The 24156-nt window shown below is 42.8% G+C and overlaps 1 pseudogene; it reads left to right on the top strand.

Moving 5' to 3' along the window:
- Window positions 1-950: 950 nt before the first annotated feature.
- Window positions 951-23024, top strand: LOC132882589 (HEPACAM family member 2-like; annotated as a pseudogene).
- The last annotated feature ends 1132 nt before the right edge of the window (window positions 23025-24156 follow it).

Raw genomic sequence — 24156 nt, 5'->3', positions numbered from 1 at the left:
AACAAAATAAAAACTGTCCTTTCCAGCTTATAGCTGTTCTGATAGCAAAGTTCAGAGTTCAATAAAGTTCAGTCCAAAGTCAGTTATAATCCATGTCCGTCAAAGTCTATTTAGTGTATGTACTACCCGGGTAGTGTGTATGTGTACGGTACGTTGTTCAGATCTTATCTGATCCAGGTGTGACTCTTCACAAAGATGAGGAAGATGGAGGATTGTGCAACCTCTTTGACTCCATCTCGCCTCAGACAGGAGCTCCTGGTCGACATCAACACTGTCTGAATTGACATAGATCCAGCAAAAAAAAAAAAAAGCCACACAATCTGCATTGCAGAATATAAAGTTATCAATTAGTCACCATTAATGTGAGTCTTTTACAGTATTACATAAGCCACGTTGCACAAATTATCAATTATGTTTCAACTATCTCAGAAATGAATTTGACAGTGTTCACATTCGAAAATTAGGGAAAACCCTGTAAGTTTACATATCATAAGCCTTAGTGGACAATTTAAACTCCTCAACCTGGCGTCCAAAAAAATGGCGCAGTAAAAATTACGGTCGTCATGTGAACAATAACATTTACAACTCATACTCAGCATACTAACTCATTGAAATATCTTTGCAACATTTACGGTCAATCTCCGATTGTTTTTTTGTAACATAAGAACATTCAATATTAGCATTCATAGTGAACAAGAATGTGCTTATCGCTTAGCATATTAGCACGTAGCATACAACCAGAAAACTCACCGGAGTCCTCGGTAAAGAAAACAAATCACAGCAATTTCTCCGGTCGCAGCCGTCCTGGAACTCTCATAACTCAGAAAAACATACAACTCATGTCCATGGAAATAAAACAATATTCTTCCCATAAAACGTTAATAATCTCGCTCGTAACAGATCGCTGTGACACCAGTGTCGGGGCTTGACTTGCGTGTCCAGCTCCTAGCATGCAAAAAACCACACCCTCACTGAATTTCCCGTATCGACTGTACGTGAAGCACCCCCTTGTGGTTACTCAAAGCAACTACAGTCACAAACACAGCTCTCTTAATGAAGTCACAGAATGAAAATGAATGAACATGAAGCCAACAATAAAATACACGTAATAAACCCAACTGTATTTTTCATGGGGTTACATCCACTCACCCTTAATTGGCATGCGTCTCTGCATGTCAACTCACACTTAAATATCAATAACTGGACTTGTGTAAGGGAAAGGTGAAGGGCTTGGTACAGTGGGCAAATCAAGGGCTTCTGTAAAAACTTGGTCAAGGCTGTGTAATATGGAACACATGACCAGAGTCAAGGGGTTTCCAAGACTTTTATATGGCAAACTCTCAGGCTCTCTTCTAGTTCTGGTTGGCCATCTGGCCTCTGGTTGTCTTTCATCCTGAATGGAACTGGTATCAGTCAGTCCAATTACCTCTCCAACATGGTCTCTTTTGTTCTCCTCCCTCATTGTTCTCTGATCCCAGTTTGCCAGTTCTGTGTTGTCAATTTCCTTTTCAGGTTCTCCATCGACTGGTTCATTCAGTACTGCTCGACCCTCATCAACAGGTACATGAACAGGTAAGTGAATTTCATCCACAGACGAGTTTGTCTCAATCGGTAAATTCACATCATCCACAGGTAAGGGGTCAGCAGGTAAGTTAACATCCACTTCTGCTTCCACACTTGAGTCCTGGGATGCATTTGAGTGTTCCTCTTCTTCCACTTGTTGGGGATGGAATTCTCTAGCAGTTGGGTTGAGATTTGACTCTTCTGGGTTCACGTCCAAGTTCAAGGGAGGGTTAATCTGTGTTCTGGGAATATCATACGCAACAGTGAATGATGGGTGAGTAATGTCATCTTGACTCATTGATGGATAGTGCAATTTCACCTCTTCATCACTATCATACAGATGTTCTGCCTCCTCAACTTCAGGTACCGGATTTCTCTGGGAGGTTTTGGCAGTTTTCTCCTTTCGGGTATTCTGACTGACCTCATCGACTTCTGCTGACTCTGAAGGTGCAAGAAACCCACAAGGTAGGAGCAGATCTTGATGTAATGTCCGCTCAGGGCCTTTAGAGGTGAGTGGAGCCATTACATACACTGGGGAGTCAGCAATATGTTTCACCACCGTATAGACCGTTTGACTCCACTTATCTGCAATCTTGTGTTTTCCTCGTATCCCCATGTTTTTCACCAGGACATGGTCTCCAACTTGTAAAGTGGATTCTCTGACCTTCAAGTCGTACCTCTGTTTGTTGCGTAGCGCCACCTTATGACTGTGCTCAACAGCCAGTCTGTAATTCTTCTCCAGTGTTTCTCTGAGTTTTTTCACATACTCACTATGAGTAACTGCCCTCTGTTCCTCGGGATGTAGTCCAAATGCAACATCTATAGGCAGGTTTGGTTGTCTTCCATACATTAGTTGGTATGAAGAAAATCCAGTAGCGTCATTCTTCGTGCAATTGTAGGCATGGACTAATGGTTGCACATGATCATGCCATTTCACTTTGTCCACTTATTCGAGGGTTCCAAGCATTGCCAGCAAAGTTCTGTTGAAATGCTCTTCCGGATTACCACGTGGATGGTAAGGTGTCATCCTCGACTTCTTTATCCCCAGGAGGTTACAAAGATTTTTGATGACTGCGGATTCGAAATTTCGGCCTTGATCACTATGTAAGCGTTCAGGTATGCCATAGTGTACAAGGAAGTTATTCCATAGTGCTTTGGCCACTGTTTTTCCTTCTGATCAGGAGTAGGTACTGCAACCGCATACTTTGTGAAGTGGTCAGTTATCACAAGTATGTTCTTTGTGCCATGGCCGTCTGGCTCCAAAGAGAGATAGTCCATGCACACTAACTCAAGTGGCCGGCTGGTCTTGATGCTGATGAGGGGGGCTGTTTTCTCTGCCCTTGCCTTACGTCGAAGGCACTTTTCACATCTTTTGATTTTCTCCTCAACCTCTAAACACATCCTCAGCCAATAGAACCATGCACGTACCAGATCTACTGTCCTCTCATACCCCAAATGACCAACATCGTCATGGAGGTTCATTAGCACCATTTGTCTGCATTTCTTCAGGAGAATGAGCTAGAAGGTAAGTTGATTCTCACCCTTGCACTTTCTATACAAGACTTCATCACTCAATATCAGCTGATCTTGAACTCTGAGCAGCAACTGCACCTCCCGCTCCTCTTTCTGCCGGAGACGGTACGTGAGGCGTTTACCTGCTCTGACGACATCTATTACTCTGCTGATTGTTGGATCATTCCTCTGCTCCACAGCCCAATCCTGCTGAGACATTCTGGGAAGTGTGGTGGATCCAGGAAGCAGGTCGGCTTGGGCATATTCAGAGCAGATGGCGTGTCCATCCATTGCTAGACACTCCACATTGACAGGTAAATGACCACTTCCTTCCTCTGTCTCAGCGAACTTGTCCAGCTGATGTCTTTCACAGACAGCTTTGACAGCCTCCTTTGGGAAAGTGTCCTTGTTTCCCTCCTTCACAAACTTTGACATAAACTGCCACACCCTTTCGTCCTCAACTGCTGCACTGTTATCAATTTCTGCAGGGGCGTGTGGGCGTCTCAATAGCCCATCTGCATCCTGGTTCTTTTTGCCAGCCCTGTATTTGATGCTGAAATTGAAGTTGGAAAGGCCAGCAAGCCAATGATGACCACAAGCATCCAGTTTTGCAGGGGTCAAAACATAAGTCAGCGGGTTATTGTCAGTCAGCAGACAGAACTCCACTCCATAGAGGTAATCAGCAAACTTCTGTGATTGCCCACTTGAGGCTGAGGAACTCAAGCTTGTGAGTGGGGTACCTGTGTTCACAGTTGGATAACCCTCGACTGGCATATGCGATAACCTTCATTTGACCATCTTGTTCCTGGTATAAAGCAGCTCAAAGTCCATGTGAGCTAGCATCTGTGTGCAGTATGTATGGCTTCTTGGAGTCTGCAAAACCCAGTACAGGTGCTGTTGTTAATCGCTCAATGAGGGTTTTGAATGCCTCCTCACATGAGGGTGTCCGTTTGTCATTAAAGGGTTTCTTTAAGTCAGCATTAGAGAATGACCTTTGACTTTTTGATGCATTCTCTTGTTTCTTTTTCTTTGCAGGGACGTATCCGGCTGTCAGGTCGTTTAGAGGCTTTGCAATCTTAGAGTAGTCTCTGACAAACCTTCGATAATATTCTGTGAAGCTGAGGAACAACTTCAACTCGGATATATTGTTCAGGCGGGCCATGAGGTGAGTGCTGTGATCTTATTAGGGTCGGTCTCCACACCATTTTCTGACACTATGTGACCTAGGTATCTCACAGACTTCCTGAAGAAATGACACTTCTCTGGTGACAATTTGAGACCGAACTCTCTCAGTCGGTTCAGCACCCTCAAAAGCAGCTCCTCATGTTCTTCCAGGGCATTGGCGAACACAATGAGATCGTCTAGGAATACCAGCACTTCTCTGTGATTTAGCGAGCCCATACACCTTTCCATAACTTGCTGGAAAGTGCTTGGAGCATTGGTTACTCCTTGTGGCATCCTATTGAACTCCCAAAAACCCATTGGTGTGACAAAAGCGGTCTTATGTTTATCCTCTTCCTCCATTTTCACCTGATAGCAGCCTGACTTTAAATCCATGACAGAGAACCACTTTGCTCCTGTCAGGGATGCAAACACCTCTTCGATGTGTGGCAGAGCATAAGCATCCTTGATTGTCAGGCTGTTCAGTTTTCTGTAATCCACACAGAGGCGGATTTGTCCATTTTTCTTTTTCACTACGACAATTGGCGAAGCAAATGGGCTCTCTGACTCCCTTATGATGTTTGCATCATACAGCTCTTTCAGATGAAGGCAAACTGCCTCGTAATCAGATGGATAGATGGGCCTTGCCCTCTGTTTGAAAGGCATCGGATCAGAGAGGCGGATTTTCTGCTTTACGGCTGTCGTGTGCCCATAATCAAGAGCTCCCCTTGCGAAGACTTCAGGAATGGAATTCAACTTCCTGATGACCCTGTCTCTCCACTCCTTCAACAAAGGGGAATCAGCAAACTCAATCAAGTTTTCAGGATTTACTTGACCAGTTGTGAAACCCTGGGCAGTACTGTTCTGTACTGTCTGGGTTGAGGTTTGTACTTCTCCTTTAATGTCACTGGTGGAGATCAATGGAGAGATGGACAGTGGCACTGAGAGCTCTGCAAGTGTTTGATGGGTTGGGACTACAATGTCATGTGCTGACTCATTCTTGAGGAGGATGGGAACTTTAAAGGAGGTCTGACGTGGACTTGCCATTATGTAGCTGCAGCATATCAAGCCACCTGGCAGACTGACATTGGTGGGGGGCTCAACCAGGAGAGACGCACCATAGGCCGTGGGGGCATGTCTCGCATCGCTGTCCACTGCCACTTTCTTCCCAGCCGGAATGACTATGGTGTTCTTTGATTGTAATTTCACTCTGCCCACTCTCCCATCTTGTTGTGTCTTGTTTAAGTAGATGTCTGACAAGTGAAGCATCTTAACAGTCTGGTGAATATGTTGTTCCTTCATTGAAACCTTTGTACAGGATGTCGAGGGTATTTGTGCTGACGAGAACTGGAATGTCTACACTCGCTCTGGGATCAGGGACAACCAGAGCCAGTGTTGTGACCACCTTAGACTGTCCTGTGAAATGTTCTGGGAAAGCTATGTCAACTTCAATGCAGCTGAGGTAAGGAACAAGCTGACCTGCAGCTCCCTCTATATGTAAGAGGTCCTCTATGGGAATGATTGGGTGAGAAGATAAGTGGGTATCATGAAAGGATTCGGTGATGGTCGTGACCTGCGAGCCGCCATCCATTAAACAGTTTTGCTGAACTCTGCCAACTGTGACTCTGGCTACATGTCTCGAGCCAACCAATCTTCCTGTGAGCTGATGTGTGGCTGCAGTGGCTTGTTGACATTTGTTTTCACATCTCCATTTTGATATGGGACTCTCCTCCGTGTCCTTGGTTCCAGTAGGTCCCGTCACTGGAACCTGTTCCAGTTTAAAGGCTGCCTTGCCTTCCACTCATTCTGCTTGTGCTTGAGTTCTGTGTATTTCTGGTCTACAAGGGCTTTGTTCATGGGCTTGTCACAGTTCCTGGCGATGTGGCCATCCTCTCCACACTTATAACAGAACCAAGCCTTTGGTTGAGGTCTTAGAATGGGTGCGTTCTGTGACATCACTTGATGAGCCTGTGCTTCAGCTACTGGTGGAGGGGAGTTATTTGATGGTACTGCAGCTTTAAATTCCTGTTTTTGCTCTCTTTCTTGTGTTTCTTGCTGTTGAGTTGCATCTGTAGCTGAGCTACTTGCTTTCTCAGACTTTCAGTTTCAGAGATGTATGACTGCAGTAAGTTGGCATTGGAATCACAGAGAGAGAGATGCCAGGCACAGAGTGAACGTTTACTGAAGGCTTTGTCTTGGAGGAGCCAAAGTGACATTGCATCCTGTCATGTTTTGATGCTCTCCTGTCCTCTTCAGTACGTACCTGTAACAATAGCTCTGCAAAGTTAGGAGGCGTTGCATTTTTGAGCTCCAGCTGTAAGACCAGGCTGTGGTCCCAGCAACCATGCTTGAACTGCTTCAGTAGGTGTCGGTCTGCATTCACCCATTTTACACCACCTCTCTTCACAGCAGTGCACAGGAGACTCTGCAGTCTCTGTAGATAATCAGATGGCTTCTCACCTGGATTCTGATTAGTGCTCAAGAACCTGGCGAGCACCTCCTCTCCATCCTCAACAAGTCCATATGCAGAGTCAAGCAGCTGCACATAATGTCTGGGATGTGCAGAGGTGCCAAGTTGCCTTACCACATCTGAAGCTGGGGGAAGCAGGCTGTCAAGTATCTTTCTCCGTTGTGCATCAACTGAAAGACTATCATCATTAAACATCAACTCTGCATGTAACGACCATGTCTCATAATCTGCCTCACCTGGGGGCTTGGGTATTTTACCAGAAAACGTCCTCATCCACTTAGAGTTGCTTGATTGACTTTTGATCACATGTTCCACCACAACACATTGGATTTCAGGTAGGCTTGTCACTTCATTACTCAGAATCGGGCTTGTGGGACTCGAATGTACAGTATGTTTCTTTTTAACTGCACCTGAATCATTTGGTTTAGGTGTCATAGTAGTCGTGAATGGTAGGAGGGGCTTACCATGTTCATGTTTCCTCTTGCTTCTGTGTACTAGAGATGTGGTGCTGTGGTCTGACTGGGCACCATTATCAGAATTACTGCTGTCACTGGAGTCAGTAGATGACGCAGATAAAACAGCTGCGGCCTGGTCAGCAGACGAGCTAAGTGTTGGAACATGGTCTACTTGCCACCTCACACTCGGATTGGTCACATTCACCACTTCCATAGGCAGAAGAGGCTCAATATTGGCTCTTGTAGCTCCTGACTTGAATTCAGCAGTGACTGTTTCTGGTCCTTCTGGATTTTGCACTCTCCTTATTCCAGCTACCGGCCCATGTTTCTCAAGGGAATCAATGACATCCTGATCAACATCGTTACTGGTAATGCCAGACACACATACAAACAGTTTATCATTACTGTCTGCCATCGTTCAGTTCAAGTCAAGAGTAAAAGAAACAATTAATAATGTGAGGATAATCAGATTAATCAGATAGCAATTTTCTGTGTTCAAGATAACAGTTTGTATTGTACAGTTAACCCAATATAACCCTTGCTCCTGGCTGGCTTGCCAAAAAGTTTCCTATGTAACCTGGAGTGTACAACCCAGTAAGTTAGACAGTTAAATGAATACTGTACCCTGGTCCAACTCAAGGAGCAAGGGAAGGCTAATGTGCAAGGTAAACACAATTATTTATTTACACAACAACACAAAGTGAAATCCATTCGGATTCAAAACCCCCTGAATAAACAACAACAAAAAACAAAACAAAATAAACTGTCCTTTCCAGCTTATAGCTGTTCTGATAGCAAAGTTCAATAAAGTTCAGTCCAAAGTCAGTTATAATCCATGTCCGTCAAAGTCTATTTAGTGTATGTACTACCCGGGTTGTGTGTATGTGTACGGTACGTTGTTCAGATCTTATCTGATCCAGGTGTGACTCTTCACAAAGATGAGGAAGATGGAGGATTGTGCAACCTCTTCGACTCCGTCTCACCTCAGACAGGAGCTCCTGGTCGATATCAACACTGTCTGAATTGACGTAGATCCAGCAAAAAAAAAAAAATCTGCATAGCAGAATATAAAGTTATCAATCAATTTCTGTACAGAATTATATTTTTTGTATCTCTCCTATTCAAATGCAACCTATAAACAACTGTATTATGAGATATAAAAAAAAACCTCAAGTCACCATTAATGTGAGTCTTTTACAGTATTACATAAACCACGTTGCACAAATTATTCTCTCTTATCTGTATCAATTATCATGTTTCAACCATCTCAAAAATGAATTTGACAGTGCTCACATGAGAAAATTAGGGAAAACCCTGTAAGTTTATATATCATAAGCCTTAGCGGACAATTTGAACTTATCAACCTGGCGTCCAAAAAATGGCCCAGTAAAAATTACGGTCGTCATGTGAACAATAACATTTACAACTCATACTCAGCATACTAACTCATTGAAACATCTTTGCAACATTTACGGTCAATCTCCGATTGGTTTTTTGTAACATAAGAACGTTCAATATTAGCATTCATAGTGAACAAGAATGTGCTTATCGCTTAGCATATTAACATGTAGCATACAACCAGAAAACTCACCGGAGTCCTCGGGAAAGAAAACAAATCACAGCAATTTCTCCGGTCGCAGCCGTCCTGGAACTCTCATAACTCAGAAAAACATACAACTCGTGTCCATGAAAATAAAACAATATTCTTCCCATAAAACGTTAATAATCTCGCTCGTAACAGATCGCTGTGACACCAGTGTCGGGGCTTGACTTGCGTGTCCAGCTCCTAGCATGCAAAAAACCACACCCTCACTGAATTTCCCGTATCGACTGTACGTGAAGCGCCCCCTTGTGGTTACTCAAAGCAACTACAGTCACAAACACAGCTCTCTTAATGAAGTCACAGAATGAAAATGAATGAACATGAAGCCAACAATAAAATACACGTAATAAACCCAACTGTATTTTTCATGGGGTTACATGTACGTGGACATTGGTGAGAGGAAAGCATGTAGTGAGCATGTAGAGACTGAACACACTGAGACAGGACGTCCGCCCAGCGCTCTGATAAATGTGGGACAGTAAAGACGCCGAGCTAACAGTAAGGGAACATTGTCTACAGCAGCATCAGAACGGCACTGAACACAGCGTTCTTCACTGATAAAGACTCTGAGGACAACTGAACAAACATGCTGCTGAATATTTCAGTAGAAATCAGGACTCTCAGGACTCTTTTCCTGCTGCGCTGTAAGTTTGAGTCTTTCCTTCACAACAGAAGAAACTGTAGCCGTAAATATAGTTTTATCAAATGAGTTCATCATGAAGAAGGTGAAAATGGAATTTTAGCCAATTGTGGAGGTTCCATGGCTGAAAAAAGGCCGAGAACCACTTTAGTGCATAATAATAATAATAATAATCTGATATCCACAGTGTAGTCTGAGAGTGTAAAGATGAATCTGAAGCTGAATCTGTGATGCAGGTTTACTGTGTGCAGCTGGAGACGAGACGGTCACACTGCAGGAAGTGGAAGGAACCACGATAACTCTCCATACTGGGATAACTGGAATTCAGAGTGATGCTCAGATTCTGTGGCTTTATGGACCTGAGAAAGCAGAGAGAAAGATACTGATCAGTCAGGTGTTTAAAGGAGAAACTGTGACAGAAATCAGTGAGAGATTTAAAGAGCGACTGCAGCTGGACAGAATCAGTGGAGCTTTAACCTCAGGAACATCAGCAGAAACCTTTCTGGAGTTTATTTATTACAAGTTCTTACTGAACATCTCTCATCTAGGACTTTCAGTGTCAGTGTTTATGGCAGGGGCGTGTTTAGCTTATTTTTGGGGGTGCTCAAGCACCCCCAAAAACGAGCTCAGCACCCTCAAAAACACTGCTTTTGGATGTAATTTTCAGAAATAAGTGCCCTTGCGCACTGCGCAATGAATGTGTGCGCGGGAGTGTGTGTGTTCTTGAATTCACCTGTTACGTGATAGTTCTATGAGCAGTAAAATCCCTCTCCTCCCTGCGTCCCCTCTGATTGGGTTGCCTGTCTGCGCGAGTGCTTGCTACGACATGGTGTTTTTTTTAAACTGGATTCCACGCTGATGAGGAACTAACGTGGAAATAAACACGGAATAAACGTGGAAACACTGTCATTCAAGCCAGGTGCCTCTGTCAGCTCTGGGGGCTAAGCACCCCCAAAGATCAGATGCTAGAATCGCCCCTGGTTTATGGTGAGTAAAAGTGTTTATTTTCTCCTTCCTGTCCATGTTTACACTCATCACTTCAGAATTACAAAAATATCCAGTCAGAGCCCAAGGAGTCATGAGGTACAAACTTGTAGGAATGCAGTCAGTCAAATCTCATCTCATCTTGTAACGGTTGCAAGCATGTACATCAGTGTTTTGTGTGCAATGGGTATTTTTGAGAATTAATATTTATTTTATTTGGGTATATGTGTGTATTTACCTGAGTTGAAAACGGGAACTTTTATTTTGAAACGTGACCTCGGCTGTATGTGTGCGTGTGACGCAAGTTACCAACGTAGGCCAGCCAAGCGTTAGATGGACTCAAGCATCGAAGTGCTCGGCGGCAGGAGAGATGCTCTCCTCAAAGTTGGACATTAAGACGTTTTACACAAGTTTATGACTGTAAAAGAACTGAAGATATCAAGCCTAACTTTCTCTCATTGTGCACACAGCCAATGAGGTAATGCTTTGTTTGTCATTTTGTTTATTCATTCTTGTCTGTCATTTTAAGTTGTGTGTTAGCTTTTGGCTGACGTTATTTTAATACTGTGTATTGTGTATGTTTTTAGTTTTCACGGTTTAGTTTTTGAAGATTGTTGAAGATTAAACCCGTCAAAGAAAACCCCTGCGTCTTCGTGCTTTAGGAGGGAGTTATAGTGAAAACAAGGGACTGTTCATCGATGTTGGAGGCAGCAATCCCAAGCAAGAACATCACGCAGCCTGCTCGTGTCCACGGCATGTCGCAGCGGTCGTTCCAAGAAGCTCATCGAACACGCACTCTCCTCATGGCCATGGAACATTGCAGCGGTCGTCTCGCGGACACGCAGATGAGTAGAATGCACACGTTCAACACATGATCTGACGAACTGAACAAGCGTCGGTAAGCAACACACAAACTGAATCAGCAACGATTTCAAAGCAAAGCCATCAAGAACTTGTCCACTAACAAGAGTGGACAAATAAGGGACTTTGCAAGTATGTTTTAAAGGATTAAGAAAAGATTTAAGTGAAGCTGATTTCATAGTGTGGTGTGTGGTAATGCTACTCGATTTCTAAGTCTAATATCTTGCATTTGAGTATTGCTTCTGAGTTTATTGAAGCTTATGATTTAAGTTAAAGGTTGAAACATTTATGTTTGAAGTTGAATGCCTTAAAGCTAAGAGTGAAGGTGTTTCATATTGAAGTCCTTATGTGCTGATTTAAAGTGTGTTTTTGATAATTCACGGTGAAGGCTATTTGCCATCTGATATTTAAGTTTAAGCTACATTTTGAGTTTATATGTGCATTTTGAGGTATTTCAGCACATTACTAGTAATAAGTACAGTGAACAGTATTTGGTTTATTGAACTATTTCAGTGTACAATATTTCAATTCAAAGATGCAAGAGACACCTAAATAGGTGTTAACATTTAATGCAGACTTTATGTACATTCAATTATCTGAGTAGGTATTTACAGTTAAAGCATTTCATATTCAGCATTTAATATAAAACATTACACACATTTAGACTTTAACGTTACAAACATTAAGACTCTATTTACATTTAATATTCAAGTTTGCATTTACTACTTTTAATAACTTAGTTATTTAATTATGTCAGAATCTAGTGAGTCTACACTTAAGGTACGTAGGGCAAGTTGATGATGGAAGTGAACATCCAGATGGTCCTCTTGAAGACAATGCGAGTGAAGTTGGTTCTCAGCCAGCAGAAGGGCAGCCGCTGAGACGAAGTGAGCGAACTCGTACTCTAACAGAGAAGGGAAAAGCAATGCAAGAAGCCAAAATGAAGTCACTACAACAAAGATTTGATTACATTTACAAGAAATGGCGAACACTTGTTAAATCCTGTAAGCATTCATTATCACAGTTCGCAGAGCCTCTAGCAGAGGATCTACTCAAGGATATTCTTCACGATGTCAAAGGCCTCTCAGCAGATGTTCAGCATGTCTATGAAGACCTGCACAGAGTCTTAACACCAGACCAAGACACACGGCGAAGAGTCGACCTGTGTGTACAAGTTTCCGACTTCATTGTTGCCAAAGCCACTGCTTACCTGGATGGGAAGCTCCCACATGAAGATGAACCAGATTGGCCGGAGGCAGGGTCTCTCTGGAACTCCACCAAAAGTGAATTTGATTCTGTTACTTCTCTCTTGAAGGGCGCCTCAGAGCATTCGAACACGTCTTCCGTCAAGTGCCAAGAAGCTGTTGTGGATGCTGCAGAAAGCCAAGCTGTTCTGAAAGTGTTGGAAGAGCAACAAGGAGAACAATTGGAATTGCAGCACCTAGAGGCTGAGGCGAACAGGAAGATGGCAGCTCAAGAGGCAGAAGACCTGAAGCGACGCCTAGAAAGGGAAGAAGAAGAAATTCAGTGGAGAATTAAAAGAGAAGAAGAGGCAGCTCAAATGAAAGTCAAGCTTGAAGAAAAGTGAATAAAAATAAAGCATTTAGAAACCATGAAAGAGCTCAACGCTACGCGAGCAAGAATGCAGGTGTACGACCAAGGGCTAAACGTCAAACAAGAGCCTACTGACATCTTGAGCCATGAGGTGGCAGCTAGCCATCAGTTGCCACATCCTGCAAGAGGTCCTCAGTCTTCTGTACCTCTAGCTCCACAAGCTAAAGCAACATCCACAAATCCAAACACGCCAGAGCTCATTATGATGCTTACTGATGCAATAAGTGCAAACAGAATTCCTGTTCCTGAACCTTCAATATTCACTGGCAATCCATTGAAGTACAGTGACTGGAAACTATCCTTTCAAACATTGATTGACCAGAAGAATATTAGGGAGAAGGAGAAGATATACTACCTTCGTAGATATATAGGTGGGCAAGCCAAGAATGCACTGGATGGCTATTTCCTACTCGGCACTGAGTCTGCCTATGTTGCTGCATGGGAGATTCTGGAAGAGCGTTATGGAAACCCATTTACAGTCGCCAAGGCATACCGAGACAAGCTCCAAGCATGGCCCAGAATTGGAGCCAAAGAGAGCACTGAGCTCAGAGTGTTTGTTGACTTTTTCTCCATAGCTGTGAAGCAGCCATGGTGCATGTCAAAGCACTGGAGATACTGAATGATTGTAACGAAAACAGAACGATTCTGGCAAAGTTACCTGACTGGCTAATGGCTAGATGGAACCAGCAGGTGATGGAGAAGGAAGAGCAGAGTGGCCAGTTCCCAAGCTTCAGTCAGTTCGTTACATCCCTGACAAGAGAAGCAAAAATTGCCTGTAATCCAGTTATGTCTTTGCAGTCACTAAAGCAAAGTGAAACTGACAAGGCAAAGCAACCAAAGCAGCAAAAGCAGCTCAATGTTAAAGCAAAGACACTTACAACATGTTCTAATGAACAGGCCACAAAAGCATGTCTGTTCTGCAAAAAGAATGGCCATACCTTGCATGTATGCAAAAGGCTTATGGAGAAAGAAGTCTCTGAGAGAGTCAAGTTTGTGCAAGCTGAAAAGCTATGCTTCGGTTGTCTTGAAGCAGGCCATCTCTCCAAGAACTGCAGTAGTAGGAGTGTTTGTGGCACATGCAAGAAGTGTCACCCTACCTGTCTGCATGAGAAAAGAGATAAAGGAGAGCAAAAGTCACAAGTTAAACAAAGTCAAAGTCAAGACAAGTCAAACAACCAAAATAAAGAAAAGAATAAGGAAAAGACTCAAACTGAGCAGTCTAAAGAAACCGTCACAGCCTCTACTTCAAACAGAGTCATCCAGCATGAAGCTGCTATGCAAACAGCTGCAATAGTTCCTGTCTGGCTTTCGTCTGCCACTCAACCAGCAGATGAGGTGCTTGTCTATGCTCTGTTGGACTCTCAGAGTGACACGATGTTTGTGCTCAGCGAAGTAGCAGATGCTCTGGATGCAGAGAAAGAACAAGTGAAGTTGAAGTTCTCAACTATGACTTCAAGAACCACTGTAGTTCAGTCTCAAAGAGTGAGAAACCTTCAAGTTCGAGGCTTTTACTCAGGCAAAAGGATTACCTTACCGCCAACCTACACACGTGACTTTATTCCCGCTAACAGAACTCACATACCCACGAAAGAAACAGCTGAGGCTTGGCCCCATTTAGAGCACCTTCAAGAACACATAGTGCCTCTGCAGAGCTGTGAAGTAGGTCTGCTCATTGGCTACAATTGCTCACAAGCCTTACTCCTACGAGAAATCGTGTCCGGTCAAGCAAATCAGCCTTATGCTCAACGTACTGACCTGGGGTGGAGTATAGTCGGCCATGGGAATCCTTGTTTAGAGTTCAGAGATGCCATTGGAATCAGTCATTGCATAGTAGTGATGCAAGTCACACCAAGTGTTGATTCTTCTGTCAACTTGAAAGCTGAAGTTCACTATGTCAACAGATGCAAAGTCAAAGAGATTACCCCTTCAGACATCATCAAGGTCCTGGAGTCAGACTTCTCAGAAAGAGCAGGAGATGATGACCCGGTGTCTCAAGATGATCTTAAGTTCTTGTCCAAATTGAGAGAAAACATATCTCAAAGAGACGATGGTCACCTTGAAATGCCATTACCGTTTAAGGATGAAAGTCCAAAGCTGCCTGACAACAGGATATGTGCAGTGCACCGCTTGAAATGTCTTGAAAGGAAGCTAAGAAGGAATGAAACATACTACATGGACTATGTGAATTTCATGCATGACATTATCTCTCGTGGTGACTCGGAGAAAATCCCTGAAGAAGAAACTGAAAGCGGTCCGGCCTGGTATATTCCACATCACGGAGTATATCATCCCCAGAAACCCGGAAAAATCCGCATCGTATTCGACTGCTCCGCTAAGTTTCAAGGCGAGTGTCTCAATGACGATCTGCTTACTGGACCCGACCTTACGAACACACTGGTGGGTGTCCTTTGCAGATTCCGTAAAGATCTTGTTGCAGTCATGTGCGACATCGAAATGTTTCACCAGTTTTATGTGAAAGCTGAAGACCAGGATTACCTACGATTCCTATGGTGGGAGAGTAGTAACCTTGAGGCTACACCATCAACCTACCATACGAGAGTCCACCTGTTTGGAGCGGCCTCATCCCCTGGCTGTGCCAACTTTGGCTTAAAACACCTGGCAGCTCAAGGGCAAGGGCTGTATGGTGAAGACACCATCCGCTTCATTCAGAGGAATTTCTACGTAGATGATGGGCTCGTAAGTGTTCCCATGGAACAGGAAGCCATTCAGCTCGTCAAGGAAGCCAGAGAGCTTTGTGGCACTAGTAAGCTCAGGCTTCACAAGTTCGTCTCTAATAGCGACAACGTGATGTCTATCCCAGAGGAGGACCATGCCGCAATCAAAGATCAAGACCTGGCTCTCAGTCTACCACATATGGAGAGAGCTCTTGGAGTAGAATGGTGCATTACATCTGACTCATTCAAATTCAGAGTTCAAGTCAAGTCTAATCCATCTACAAGGAGAGGTGTGCTCTCAACGGTAGCCTCCATGTATGATCCGTTAGGGTTCATGGCCCCCTTCATTCTTCTAGGGAAGCAAATTCTCCAGCACATGTGCAGAGAGAAGATCGGATGGGATGAGGAACTTCCGAAAAGCCTGAGACCTCAGTGGGAGTCATGGATTAAAGACCTACCGTACCTAACCTATCTGACATGGAAATAAAGAGATGCTACTTACCTTCTCAATTCGGCCCTGTGAAAGAGTATGAACTCCACCACTTCTGTGATGCAAGCACCACAGGATATGGTGTATGTACTTACCTGCGAGCTGTGAGTGAGTCCAACGAAGTTCATTGTAGCTTGGTGATGGGAAAATCAAGAGTCTCCCCCACTAAAGTCACGACGATACTGAGATTGGAACTCTCGGCAGCCGTAGTTGCAGTCAGAGTTAGTGACATGCTCCGAAACGAGCTGGAGCTCCAAGATCCAAAGGAGTACTTTTGGACAGATTCTACCGTAGTTCTCAGCTACATAAACAATGATGCCAAGAGATTCCACGTGTTTGTAGCAAACCGAATACAGAGAATCAAATAAAGCACAAACCCTGAACAGTGGGCTTACGTTGCATCTGAGGAAAATCCAGCAGACCATGCATCTCGAGGGTTGACTGCAGAGCAACTTAAGAACTCCAATTGGTTCTCAGGTCCACAGTTTCTTTGGCAGCAAGAACTACCTCACAGAGAAAGCAAGGTGGGCGAAGTTAAGGATGATGACCCTGAGCTTCGAAAGGCCCTGGTATTCAATACAAAGGCAAAGGAAGACAGGTTATTATTGGACCACCTTGAAAAGTTTTCTGATTGGTCAAGGGTAGTACAAGCAGTTGCCAGACTGGAGAGACTGATCCAAGAACATAAAGGTCTGAAAGAGAGAACCAATGAGAGTACAAGTTTAGAAGAAAGAAAGGAAGCAGAACTTACCATAATCAAACTGGTCCAAGAGGAAGCATTCCCAAATGAGATAAAGAACCTGAAAGTAAAAGAAATGATAACAAAGACCAAACACAGTAAGCTGAAGAAGTTAAGTCCAATTCTGGACGAAGATGGAGTCCTGAGAGTGGGCGGACGTTCAAGTCAAGCTGCGTTACACCCACACGTAAGGCATCCAGTTGTACTTCCAAGGAACTGTCACATATCAGCCCTGCTTATTAAACACTTCCATGAAAGAGTTCATCATCAGGGACGTGGAATGACCTTGAACGAACTGCAAGCCAATGGATGGTGGATCTTGGGAAGCAGCAGTGCAGTGTCATCACACATCTTTAAGTATGTCAAGTTTCGGAAGTATAGGAGACATACAGAAGAACAAAAAATGAGTGACTTACCTTCAGATCGAACGGAAACAGCTCCACCGTTCACCTACGCTGGCATAGATTGCTTTGGACCTTTCCTAGTAAAGGAAGGAAGAAAGGAAGTTAAAAGATATGGTCTATTTACCTGTCTATGTTCAAGAGCCATTCACGTAGAAATAAATGCTTGACGACATGACAACTGACGCATTCATCAATGCACTAAGAGCGTTCATTGCCATAAGAGGTAGTGTTCGTCAACTTAGAAGTGATCAAGGCAGCAATTTTATTGGAGCAAGAAGGGAGTTTGCAGAACTCATGAAAGGAATGTGTGGAGAAAGAGTCAAGGCTCTCGGATGTGAATTCGTAATGAATCCCCCAGCGGCGATCCACATGGGTGGCATCTGGGAAAGACAAATCAGAACCATAAGGAGTGTTCTCACTGCTATTCTCGACGAGTCAGCGCAAATATTAGACAGCTCCTCGCTGCGAACCTTCTTTTACGAGGTGATGGTAATCATCAATAGCAGACCACTTACCGTAGAGAACTTGAATGACCCATCCGCTCCGGAACCTTTGACTCCGAACCATATTCTTACCATGAAGTCAACTGTTATTCTACCTCTGCCTGGACAGTTCATGAAAGAAGATCTCTACCTACAAAAAAGATGGCGTAAAGTTCAGTATTTAGCTAATGAATTCTGGATTCGTTGGAGAAAAGAATATCTACTGAGTTTACAACCAAGACAAAAGTGGCAAAAGAACAAAAGAAACCTGATGGTTAATAACATTGTGCTCCTGCAGGATGATCAAGCACCACGCAGAGAATGGAAGCTGGCCAGAGTACATGAAGTCTTTCCATCATCAGATGATAGGGTGAGAAAGGTCAGATTGTTAGTTAGTGACACATCATTTGACACAAAGGGTAAATCTACAACTAAAACAGTTTTTCTTGACAGACCAATACACAAGGTTATTCCTTTGATTGAAGCAGATCAAAATGCTTAATGTTTGTTTTAACATTTCATGTTTAATAGTTGACTTGCAACAGTTTGTAAGTTAAGGGAAATCCCACATTAAGGTTTATGTGATTTGGTGGGAGTGTAACAGTTGCAAGCATGTACATCAGTGTTTTGTGTGCAAAGGGTATTTTTGAGAATTAATGTTTATTTTATTTGGGTATATGTGTGTATTTACCTGAGTTGAAAACGGGAACTTTTATTTTGAAACGTGACCTCGGCTGTATGTGTGCGTGTGACGTAAGCTACCAACGTAGGCCAGCCAAGCGTTAGATGGACTCAAGCATCGAAGTGTTCGGCGGCAGGAGAGATGCTCTCCTCAAAGTTGGACATTAAGACGTTTTACACAAGTTTATGACTGTAAAAGAACTGAAGATATCAAGCCTAACTTTCTCTCACTGTGCACACAGCCAACAAGGTAATGCTTTGTTTGTCATTTTGTTTATTCATTCTTGTCTGTTATTTAAGTTGTGTGTTAGCTTTTGGCTGACGTTATTTTAATACTGTGTATTGTGTATGTTTTTAGTTTTTACGGTTTAGTTTTTGAAGATTGTTGAAGATTAAACCTGTCAAAGAAAACCTGTGTCTTCGTGCTTTGGGAGGGAGTTATACATCTCATCTCATTATCTCTAGCCGCTTATCCTGTTCTACAGAGTCGCAGGCAAGCTGGAGCCTATCCCAGCTGACTACTAGCGAAAGGCGGGGTACACCCTGGACAAGTCGCCAGGTCATCACAGGGCTGACACATAGACACAGATAACCATTCACACTCACATTCACACCTACGGTCAATTTAGAGTCACCAGTTAACCTAACCTGCATGTCTTTGGACTGTGGGGGAAACTGGAGCACCCAGAGGAAACCCATGGGGAGAACATGCAAACTCCACACAGAAAGGCCCTTGCCAGCCACGGGGCTCGAACCCAGACCTTCTTGCTGTGAGGCGACAGTGCTAACCACTACACCACCCTGCTGCCGTCAGTGGAATCGTCCTGGAAAATGATTTTTGAATGAATTCAGAATTCTGAGGAATTGTAACAGTGAATAAAAATAATGAATACATGTTTTTGTCACGTCTGCACCTGCTTACACGCAAGTCTCCACTTCCCAGAATTCACAGTGGCCTTCAAATATGGCCACCATGGACTACAAAACCCATCCTGCACTTAACCGCTCGCAGTCTCCTGGTTACTGTTTGCACTCACCTGCTCACGATCACTTCAGTCTCTCAGTTCAGTATTTCAGGACTTCAGTTTTCTGACTTTACCCAGCCTTTCTTATTGTTCTGCTGAGTCTGGGTTTTGGACTTTGCTTTCTGATATTGACTCCCACATCCTGTTTGTGTATCGCCTGACAATTGCAGGGTCTTTTCTTTCTTTTTTCTTTACTGTTTTCTGCATCACAGTTTAGATTTGTCTGTTAGTTTGCCTGAATAAACTCTTTCATCTTTTATGTCTGTATGTCACCTGCATTCTGGAGAGTTTTTAGATGATGGAGCAGTTAAGAAGCTTTTCTTTCTGTTGTACAGTTGTGGTCATAATTTTACATACAGTGACATGAATGTCATCTTGGATATGAATACTATGGCAATATTTGGGCTTTCAGTAATTTCTTTGAACTGTTCTTTTTCTGTGGCAGAATGATTGTCCAGCATACATCTTGAACTAAAAAAAAAGCACTGGAATTTGATGCACAAGTTTTAATTTTCTTTGGGGTTTCTGAACACAACACATGGTCAAAATTATACATACAAGGTCAGAAATATCCATACAACACACCTAATATTTGGATAAAATGTCTCTTTGCAAGATTCACCTTGACCAAACATTTTTGTTTACAATGAACAAGCTTCTGGCAGAATTCTTGTTGGATATTTCATGACTCTTCATGGTAGGCTTGGTAGAGTTCAATTAATTTTTTTTCTTGGCATGGACTTGACTTAAAGCACGCTCCATATATTTTCAATAGGGTTGAAGTCAGGACTTGTTATAAGCTTAATGTTAGCCTGCTTTATCCTCCACAACCAGCTCTGATGCATGTTTGGGATCATTTGACCTGTTGTAACACCAAAGTCCCAAGTCATGTAGAAGTTACTGATGGTTTATCCTGAAGAATTCTGAGGTAGTCCTTCATTATTCCATCCACTTTGTGCAATGAATCAGTTCCACTGGCAGCAAAACAGCTCCAGAGTATGATGATCCTACTACCACCACCAGCTGGTACAGTGTCCCTCTGTACATGGTGGTCATTGTGGCCAAACACCTCAATCTTTGTCTCATCTGACCATACAGCTATCCTCCAGAAGGCTTTTTCTTTGTCCGTGTGTTCAGCTTTAAACTTTAGTTAAGATTGAAGGTGTCAATTCTGGAGTAGGACGTCATTTCTTGGATTGCAGCCTCTTAGCCCATGGTGAACTGAACTGTAGACAGTGATCCATCAGCTTCCAGTTCATGGCAGAGCTGTGCCATGGTGGTTCCCAGGTTGTTCCTGACCATCCAAACCAATTTCCTTTCAGCTGAGAGTGACTGTTTGGGTTTTCTTGAAGCAAAGTGGCTTGGCAAAGTGACTACACCTCACAATAACTTGGATACAATTGTTTGAACTGATCTAATTTGCAGGTGTTTAGAAATGGCTCCAAGAGACATTCTGGAGTTGTGTATATCGGTGATCCTCTTTCTCAGAACTGCACTGATCTTCTCGGATTTTCCCATTTTATGATGTCTGGATTGCAGACAGTACCCTTAATGAAGAGACAGGAGGCAAAGTTGGAGGTGGTGGAGTTGAGGATGTTAAGGTTTGTGATGGGAGTGACAAGGTTGGACAGGATAAGGAACGAGCACATAAGAGGGACAGCACATGTGGAGAGCTTGGGAATTAAGCTAAGAGAGATGATACTGAGATGATACGGGCATATCCTGAGAAGAGATGCAGAGCATGTTGGAAGGAGAATGTTGAGGATAGAGCTACCAGGCACACAAAAATGAGGAAGGCCAAAGAGGAGATACATGGATGTGGTGAGAGAGGACGTGAAAGTGGCAGGTGTGGTAGAGAAGGATGCAGAAGACAGGGAGCAATGGAGACAAAAGATCTGCTGTAGCAACCTCGAATCGGGAGCAGCCAAAAGAAGACGACTGTGTATTGGTCAAGCCAATAAGTGCTGTAAACAAACCCTTTTTATGAAGGCAAAGAGAAACTACCAGCTGTAGTCAATCATAATCACTAACAGAAAGTTAAGAGACCTTGCCCTTGGCAAGATAAGAGACATTTTGGAAGTTTCAACACCTCTGAATTAATAATCTAAGTGAGTGCATATGTACATTTTTGACACTATATGTATAATTTAGACCCTGTGTTGATTTCATAAAGCCCAAAGGAAATTAAAACTTGTGCACCAAATTTAAGTGTTTTTTTCAATTAAATATGTATGCTGTACAATCATTCTACCACAGAAAAAGAACAGTTAAAAGAAATTACTGAAAGCCCAAATATTGCCATTACACTCATGTCCAAGATGACATTCATGTCACTGTATGTAAACTTCTGACACCAACTGTATAATCAAACATGAACTTCCATGTTGCTTTACATGACTTATGTTATTAATCTGTGCTTCTGTTTCTTAGCTCCAGTATCAGCTCCAGTAATAAGAAATCAGAGAGGAAAGCAAAGCGTGTCTTCTACAGAGCCGTGTTTCCTCCTGTGCTCTGTGGAGAATGGAGAAGATGTGAAGTTATCCTGGTACAGAGAGAATGAGAGAATCTCCATCACCAATAACACAGATCTCAGTGTTCCCCTCAGTCTCACACTTCAGATACAACACACAGAGAATAACAGGAACTCTTATATCTGTGTGTCTGCAAACCCTGTCAGCAATAAAACAACTTCTCTCAACATCTCACAGCTCTGTTATTATAACTCAGGTACGTCAAAGAGGATTGGGTTTTGGTATTTTTGTCACATTGCCCAGCCCATGTGTGTGTCACAAGGAGATTTTTTTTTTTTGATCTTTATGATGATATCGTATTGTTCTCAGAACAAACTGATCGTTCCCATTCACTGCTTCCTGTCCTGATATCTACCGGTATTGGAGTTTTCCTGTTATTAATATCCATCCCTGTGTGGGTTTGGCTAAAGAGAAAACACAACAAGGCAAGAAACTGATCTTTCTGTTTTTGTGTTTAGTATAGATTTTTTACCCTGCTTATTAACATGAATCAGATTTTTTTCATATATCTTTAGTTTCTGAAAAAACTTGGGGAACTGACTTACACTGAGGTGGAATTTACAGCTCGCAGTGCAGAGAGAGTTAAAAAGGTAAACATTTCAATTAAACTGTTGAAAATGATCATGAGGTGAAATGTTTCAGTGGTTTTAGCATTTAAGAAAAATCACGAGTTCCACAGGAGTGATTAAATCTCCCCCTGATTCAGAGACTGAAATATACTGTTGTCTCTGACAGGAAGAAGATTCGAGAATAATGGATGATGATCAAGAGCAGAAAACCTTCGTGCTGTATTCAGTGATGAAGAGACTCTCATAATTCAATACATCCTTCTTTTGTTTTGGTCACAAATGATCTCTGTATTCTGGAAACCACTGATATGTTTACATCACATACATTCAGTTTAATAGGAATTACAATTTTCACGATGATATTACAGGAAGTAGATTCCAGAGTCTGACTGATTCCTGTCTGAACTGGTTTTGTTGGTGTTGAAACTTGTGTTTGTCTCGTCATCTCACACGCTCTCTCATTATATCATCAGGACGAGCAACATTTCAACTGACTTATTTCTCCAAAATGCAGAAAAAAATCTTGCATCTAATTTCAAGATTCACATTTAACCCTGAATCCAACCGACGGGACACAAATCTACAGAGCTGAGTTGTGCTTTTCACTTTCACAAGTGTTCAGGTCCCTCAATGTTTGAGATAAATACTGACAAGTTTATTTTTCTACTATCTGTACACAACCTCCAAACACACAGAAAAAGTTATGAGCTATGAAAAGAGAAACGAAAGAACAAAACTGTGACCGTTGTTCTAGTTGGTGGAGAGGTTTGTGGTTGGTTCTCAGTGTTCAGCTCTCCATCTCACACACAGTAAAGGGGAAGTGGTGATGGCCTGATACTGCAAAAATCACCATCTGAATATTTTACACAAGCCCTGTGCCGTCTTGAAAGGACGAAAGAAGGGATTATTCTATCCGATCTACAACCCTGATTCCAAAAAAGTTGGGACAAAGTACAAATTGTAAATAAAAAACGGAATGCAATAATTTACAAATCTCAAAAACTGATATTGTATTCACAATAGAACATAGACAACATATCAAATGTCGAAAGTGAGACATTTTGAAATTTCATGCCAAATATTGGCGCATTTGAAATTTCATGACAGCAACACATCTCAAAAAAGTTGGGACAGGGGCAATAAGAGGCTGGAAAAGTTAAAGGTACAAAAAAGGAACTGCTGGAGGACCAAATTGCAACTCATTAGGTCAATTGGCAATAGGTCATTAACATGACTGGGTAGAAAAAGAGACTCTTGGAGTGGCAGCGGCTCTCAGAAGTAAAGATGGGAAGAGGATCACCAATCCCCCTAATTCTGCCCTGACAAATAGTGGAGCAATATCAGAAAGGAGTTTGACAGTGTAAAATTGCAAAGGGTTTGAACATATCATCATCTACAGTGCATAATATCATCAAAAGATTCAGAGAATCTGGAAGAATCTCTGTGCATAAGGGTCAAGGCCGGAAAACCATAGTTGGTGCCCATGATCTTCGGGCCCTTAGACGGCACTGCATCACATACAGGCATGCTTCTGTATTGGAAATCACAAAATGAGCTCAGGAATATTTCCAGAGAACATTATCTGTGAACACAATTCACCGTGCCATCCGCCGTTGCCAGCTAAAACTCTATAGTTCAAAGAAGAAGCCATATCTAAACATGATCCAGAAGTGCAGACGTCTTCTCTGGGCCAAGGC

The sequence above is a fragment of the Neoarius graeffei genome, chromosome 3 (genome assembly GCF_027579695.1).
Source record: "Neoarius graeffei isolate fNeoGra1 chromosome 3, fNeoGra1.pri, whole genome shotgun sequence".
Taxonomy (NCBI): Eukaryota; Metazoa; Chordata; class Actinopteri; order Siluriformes; family Ariidae; genus Neoarius; species Neoarius graeffei.
Note: the sequence above shows the minus strand (reverse complement) of the source record. Positions and strands in the feature narration are given on the sequence as shown.